General features: G+C 45.1%; 1 non-coding gene across 1 annotated transcript; it reads left to right on the top strand.

Moving 5' to 3' along the window:
* Window positions 1–6,593: 6,593 nt before the first annotated feature.
* Trnap-cgg (transfer RNA proline (anticodon CGG)) lies at window positions 6,594–6,668 on the top strand. Its single transcript has one exon. It is a non-coding gene; the product is annotated as a tRNA-Pro (tRNA).
* The last annotated feature ends 417 nt before the right edge of the window (window positions 6,669–7,085 follow it).

Genomic DNA, 7,085 nt, shown 5'->3' with positions numbered 1-7,085 from the left:
ACAATACGGCAGTCACTACTCTTGATGAACTGTGCTATCGTGTTGAAGCTGCATGGGCAGCTCTACCTGTACACGCCATCGAAGCTCTGTTTGACTCAATGCCCAGGCGTATCAAGGCCGTTATTACGGCCAGAGGTGGTTTTGTTCTGGGTACTGATTTCTCAGGATCTACGACCCAAATTGCGTGAAAATATATTTGTCCAATGAATATCCGTTTATCATCTGCATTTCTTTTAGGTGTAGCAATTTTAATGGCCAGTAGTGTACTTTTGAAAAAACTTTGCAGAATTCGAAACAATTCTAAAATTTTCCAGAGTTCATATTACGCAACTAACATTTTTCAAGTCCCCATCCTGCCCCAACATTTTGCAAGATTCTTATCGCTGAACTAACAGTTTCCAAGTTCCTATCCTGCTTCAATACTTAGCAAGACTCTTGTTCCCCAATTAATACTTTCCATATTCCAGTCCAGGGCGAGCTCCCGGTTGGAACCCAACATCCCAAAGATGTTCGGGTTCACATGCGGTTCCTCTTCGTCGAAATGTATTGGCTCAAACTCGTCTAGACGTTGAACCGCACGTGTCGAATTTCACGCCCTAAATTAGACACTTGTTACCCTTTGGTTAAATTGTCTGGCAGATGGCACGTTTGCGACATTGCATGAAACATACAGTTTTAATATAACATGTAACAACAGCAATAATAATATCTGGAACTACATTAACGATCCATAAGTGAAGTAGGCCACACAGTTACCATTTGGTTAGAATATTGTTTATTGAGAAAGCAAACTACTATCGAAAGTGGTAGTATTTAGAATTACTACTACACTCGAGCGCATATCCATTTGACACAGTTCCAACATCATTCACAATCTCATCGCGAATTACAAGTCCAATACTCAAACTTGTTAAGTACGGGAAAAGTTAGACTGCACACGAGGCGCGCGGTGCTCACCGCTCAGAGACTACGTCCCGCGATACCACAGAACGCGATATTTTCTAAGTCATTTCACTTCCTAGCTATCTAAAGATCGGTTGTCCTCTTCCACGTCTCCACCAGCACTGTTATCTTTGGTGTCTAGATCAGCTCCGGCCGCGTCCACCGCGTGCCAAACAACGTCGCTCAAATGACTAGGGGAGTTCCCTTTCCTGAAGATGTCCATGTGATTGACTACAGCTTATTCTACAGTATTTTACATTTTAACATATTTTAATAATCAAAGCTTGACAACTATCATGTTCTAAATAAAGTAACAATAATATCCATTACATAATGAACGTTAAATTCTTTTACACAAAACCAATACAATTTCTTTCTTAGCTTTGAATGCCACGACGAGTAGCCTTGCACCAATGAGCTTTCTGATAAATAAATAAAGAACAAAAGTAAGTATTATGCACTAAGCTTTGCAACAAATATTTTCTTACCTAATGATTCAATAAGGAGTCATGCTGACATCTTTCAATGTGTTTTGTGTGGAGGAAATGATGACCTGATGCTTAACTGAAAACACTGATAATTTAAATTTACTATTTACTTCTAAACAAATAAAGTTACAGAGTTGATATTTACATTTTAATGATGCGCTTATATATGAAATGTCGATCGTTAAGATCGACCATAGCGTACAGATTTTAGCATTCATATCTTTGTTAAGAAACTTGTAAATTTCACTTTAACAGTAAATCCTAAACAATTATAGATAAGATCAACATTCAAGTTTCATCGGGATCACCATGAAAATTTATGAAGGATGGTACATCAAAATTACTGTTACTTCATTCCCTGAATTACTACAGAATTAAATAATTTTCATAAATGTTTCCGTTTATGGTCGATCTTAGGTCTGCTACATCTGTCTGGCCACGAACGGCTTCTATGGTATTTCCCTACGACGTAGGTTCTTGTCTGTCTGACTCGCATACTACAGCGCTTAGGCCTCTTTCAGCATAATAGACGCCTGTGAATTTCCCCATCTCGTGGCGAATCTGCGCTCTTCGTGGCAGACGGTCCTGAACGACAGTGTTAGTTTCACAATTCCTGAAGGTTGACTCTTTCGGCCATATATTGAAATGAGAGCGAAATGCTCGGTAACTCACAAACACCACGTTCAAACTCACTTAAATCCAGATAATTTGCCGTTATAGTAGCAGTAGCCGATCTAGCAAGTGCACCACACACTAGTTTTCATATAGGCGTTGCCGGCCACAGCGTCTTATTCTGCCACTTTACATATCTCTGTATTTGAATAGCATGCATATACCGGTGTCTTTGGCGCTTCAGTGTATTATAAAATGAAAGGTTTTCAACTGGTTTGGTTTCTGGAATGAGGGAAACCTCTGTAGTGGAGCGGGGTCTGATTTGTAACTTCCTGGCAGATTAAAACTGTGCGCTGGACCGTCACTCGAACTTGTAATCCATGCCTTTAGCGCGCAAGTGTTCTTCCGCATGAACTCAGTAAGCATAAATTACAGTCCGGAAGTATGGCATACACGGCTGTGCATGCATTTATTTTAATACTACACTCCCTGACACCTGACCGAAGTTGAAGCAATGGGTAGGAGGAAACGAAATGGAACATCCCAGTTTGAGAGGCAATGTGTTGTCACTTCACTGAATACAAAATCACTTATCAGTATGACGTTGCACAATCTACCACCTGACAGCACTCACTGATTCTGTTGGGGAGGGCCCCAAGAAGCCGTTGTATCCTCTCCTAAGTCTAGCTCCGTCGCAACTGTTGTAACAAGGCCTTGATATCATGAAAACTGGCATTGCGATGGAGATGTCATAGAAGCTGGTGTCACACATACTCTATCGGGGACATATATGGGGAGTCTGCTTGCCATGAAAGCAACTTAACATCATCAAAATTCACAGAAATGTGTGCCATGTTTGGACGGCCGTTGTCCTGTTGAAAAACGGCATCACAATACAGTAGCATGAGAAGTAACACTCAAGGACGCAGCTCGTCCGCAACTTACTGCCGTGCTGTCTGAGTTCCCTCAATGACTACCAGCTGCAAACTGAAGTCACAGCCTATGGCTGCCCACATCAAGACGACAGGAGGAATGACGCTGTGTGTCTCCAAAACATTGGAAGAAAGGGACTCCTCACAGATGTCGCCGTTATACTCGTTGACGACGGTCATTTGTGTAGCGCTGAACTGTGATTCTTTACTGAACACAACGCGAAGCCATTTATGAACAGTCCTAGCTTGCGTATCACGACACTACTATGAACGCAGCCGTTTGTGTTACGCTGTGAATAGGACGGTAATTCCATTCTCCGGCCGCTGCTAGTGTCCTCTCTATTAGGCAGGACATCACAAATCGTTGCAGCGAGTCCCTTATTTGTGATGGGATGCCAGGCGCAGTTGTGAATGAGTAAGGATTAGCTTGCTGTATATTACGACGATCCTCCATCGACATGATCAGATGTGATCGCTTTTCCCACGCGGTTTTCAAGAGTGGAAGGTAGGAAATAGTCTGAGGGTTGTTCGATGAACACTGTACCAAGCTGTTAAGTGAGAATTGCAGAGTAGTTATGTACATGTACATGCAGAATGGAACAATGACAGTCAGTAAGCTTTTCCACTTGATCTTATGTAACCCAGCATTAGGCCATTGACCATTTCGAATGCCCCTCAAATCTGGACATTTCATGATTCTCCGTGCTGGCCAAACAGAGACCTACAATGAGAACCATTTCAAACTCTGACAGAAGCTGATAACGCCGCCTGACACGAATATGCGACATCTCCGCGTCCTTCACTGTGATCATTCCGCACCTGACGCTGTCCGCATCTCTTTTACACCCCGGGGCCTGATAACAACACTAAACATGAACAGTACTAATTCACTGTTTTGGCCGTTCTAATGTATCCCCATAAATTGCAACTCTAATGATTTACATATCCACCAATTGTGTGTATGTGTACGAAGATACTTTTGGATCCTCCCGTGTCTTCTGGGTGCTTCACTTTTTTGGTCGGTGTAGTTATTCCGGCCAGTTTGCTACAGGAAGCTTCAGTTTTCATGCTTAATAACGTAAACAATTCTAGGGGATCCCCGTGCAGAACGTACTCACCATTAACAAATGTAACGCTGTTCCATAATCAGATTGTAACTGTGCAACTGTAATATCAGCTGCTTCGCACAAGCGATTAGCAACTGACTAGAATAATTTGTACTATTTAAATTTTACAAGGAGTCCACATATTTCGTCCGTCACCTTTCAGCTGATGTGAAAACGATGCGTCATCGTCAGCAAAACGCCTTGCCTTTCAGATCACTTCATCAGATCACTTGACTGGTAAGACTGAGGGCTCTAGGAATCGCCGCCAAAAAATTTATTTCTCTTCTGTTCCGAGTCTCCACATAGAGCAGACGCCAAGTGGGTTAGTTTTATCTTTGTATTATCCCTTTTCCTTGGGTCTTGGGCTACTAGAGTTATCTTCTCTCGTCGTCCACGCACTCCTCAGCAGGTAATCCTTCCCCACCCCCTTCCATTCCCATTATTAAGTAAACAGATGCGGTTGCTTTTCCTGAGCCTGAGCACAGTGTATTAATTACAAGTCGATTCCGCTTTTCAATCATGACCACACCTCCGAGGAAGGTATACAAACTGGCATTAGAAGAGGGTTGCAGAATTCATCCTGTTTTCGGCCTTGAGGTGCCGCATGTAAAGTACTAAGTCATGAGCTGATGCGTGAAGCCGTTGCGCAGGGACGTCCTGCTGCGAGCTGTGACGCGACGGGAGAGTGCCCGGTGCATTCGGTGCGGCCGCTGCCACTGCAGCTGCGCGAAGTCAACCTACCGCGCCCGTCAACTCTGCCGCCTTCGCGCAAGGCCATGTCGCGGGGACGATGACCCATCGCCATCCCGATGCCAGGCGTCGCCGTCGGCTCGCTGCCCGACCTCGCCACGCCATTCGTCGATCAACAAATTAAGTTGCGAGCTTCGCTTTTAGGTTGCTCTCGCCGCCGGGGTCCGACGCTGCCCGAGTAGTCGCCGAGAGCTGTCGCCGAAGACTTTTTATTTGTAGTGATATGTGTAGTTCACAGTGATGCCCACCACCATATTGTAGTGACAGTAGGATCCTGACACGCAAGCAAGGCTTGAGCTACTCCGAGGGGAGAAAGATGATCTGCAAAAGCGCCTTAATGAAGCATTGGTAAATGTGATCCCGCAGAGCAGCACTGTGCCCACAGCTCGCCTCGCTTCCTCATTGCTGGAGTTCCCAGACCCGATTTCGTCCCGACCTGTAATTGATGTTCGAATAGGTTTGCTAGTTCTCACTTTCGCGGGCAAACCATGCGAAAATGTTCACACATTCATTCAAAATATAACAGATGCAAGGAAACTGTCCGAATGAAGTGATGAAGCATCGGTAGGAGCCACCAGTCTTAAGCTGTAAGGAGAGGGGCGCCCTTACATAAATTCGGTGGAAGGGCTCAGAAATACAGCGTTTGGTGCCCTTTCAATAGAACTAGTGGACAGATATTGAGCATAGTGTTAACTGTTGTAGGAACCAACTTACCACTCTGTATCGAAATTACAGGGAGCATTTAGAGCACTTTTCTGGCAGAATAAGAGCTGTGTAGTGTCGTTCATATATGCTACGGGAAAGTAACAAAAGGACTGGGGTACTACCCAGTGAAGCTGAAACTCGCTGTAGATGTATTTGTTCACGGGATTGGCCCACACATAGGTGCAGAGGTAAAGTGTGCTTCGCTGACTACACTAAGAGAGGATGTACGACTAGCATTTCTAGACGAGGAGTCTCTGCAGTTCGTCCAATCTTTCAGCAGGGTAATACCGCTAGATGTGCATTCATTGTAGAAGTGCACTGTAATAGTTGTAAACGCCCAGGTCACAAGGCTCCTGACTGTTTGGCACCGGACTGGACCCATTTAGAACGATTAGACACGTGAGAGCAAACTGTCTGTCTCTACAGCCTCGCTCGGCTAACCAAATAGGTGACTGAAGTGCACGAAGGAATGTGAGTACGGGAAACGCGTAGGGGAACGGTTCTGCCACTGCCCCTTCTGCAAAGTGAATCCAGTAAGAGTGGTAGGACTCGCTAAGGTGACAACCGTAGCTTTGAAAATATAAGCGTTAGGCAGTCTACCCTTATACTGATGCACACGTACAAGTAAGCGTTTTAAGAATGAAATTTTCACTCCACAGCGGAGTGTGCGCTGATATGAAACTTGCTGGCAAATTAAAACTTTGTGCCGGACCGAGACTCGAACTCGGGACTTTTGCCTTTGACGGGGCGTGAGTTGAGCTTGGGTAACTCAGTTGGTAGAGCACTTGCCCGCGAAAGGCAAAGGACCCGAGTTCGAGTCTCGGTCCGGCACACAGTTTTAATCTACCAGCAAGTTTCATATCAGCGACACTCCGCTGTAGAGTGAAAATTTCATTCTAGAAACATCCCCCAGGATGTGGGCTAAGCCATGTCTCCGCAATATCCATTTTTCCAGGAGTGCTAGTTCTGCAAGCTTCGCAGGAGAGCTTCTGTGAAGTTTGGAAGGTAGGAGACGAGGTACTGGCGGAATTGAAGCTGTGAGGACGGGGCGTGAGTCGTGCTTGGGTAGCTCAGTTGGTAGAGCACTTGCCCGCGGAAGGCAAAGGTCCCGAGTTCGAGTCTCGGTCCGGCACACGGTTTTAATCTTCCAGTAAGTTTCAAGTAAGTGTTTTGTTCGTTAAATCTCCTCGCGGAAGTGAGCTGTAGCCGCCATGTTGTGTAATGAGCGGACTGTGAAGAAAAAGAATGTACTCATTACTTTTCAAATGTGTGTGAAATCTTATGGGACCTAACTGCTAAGTTCATCCGTCCCTAAGCTTACACACTATTTAACCTAAATTATCCTTAGGACAAACACACACATTCATGCCCGAGGGAGGACTCGAACCTCCGCCGGGGCCAGCCGCACAGTCCACGATTGAAGCGCCTAAGACCGCTCGGCTAATCCCGCGCGGCCATCACTTTTCAATGTGTAGAACTGGACATAGATGGAAGTAAGTACGGCTTCATATTAGATGTGGTGTGCAAGCGTAGCCATGATTTTGATGCCG

This window comes from Schistocerca cancellata, chromosome 1 (assembly GCF_023864275.1).
Source record: "Schistocerca cancellata isolate TAMUIC-IGC-003103 chromosome 1, iqSchCanc2.1, whole genome shotgun sequence".
NCBI classification, from domain to species: domain Eukaryota; kingdom Metazoa; phylum Arthropoda; class Insecta; order Orthoptera; family Acrididae; genus Schistocerca; species Schistocerca cancellata.
Note: the sequence above shows the minus strand (reverse complement) of the source record. Positions and strands in the feature narration are given on the sequence as shown.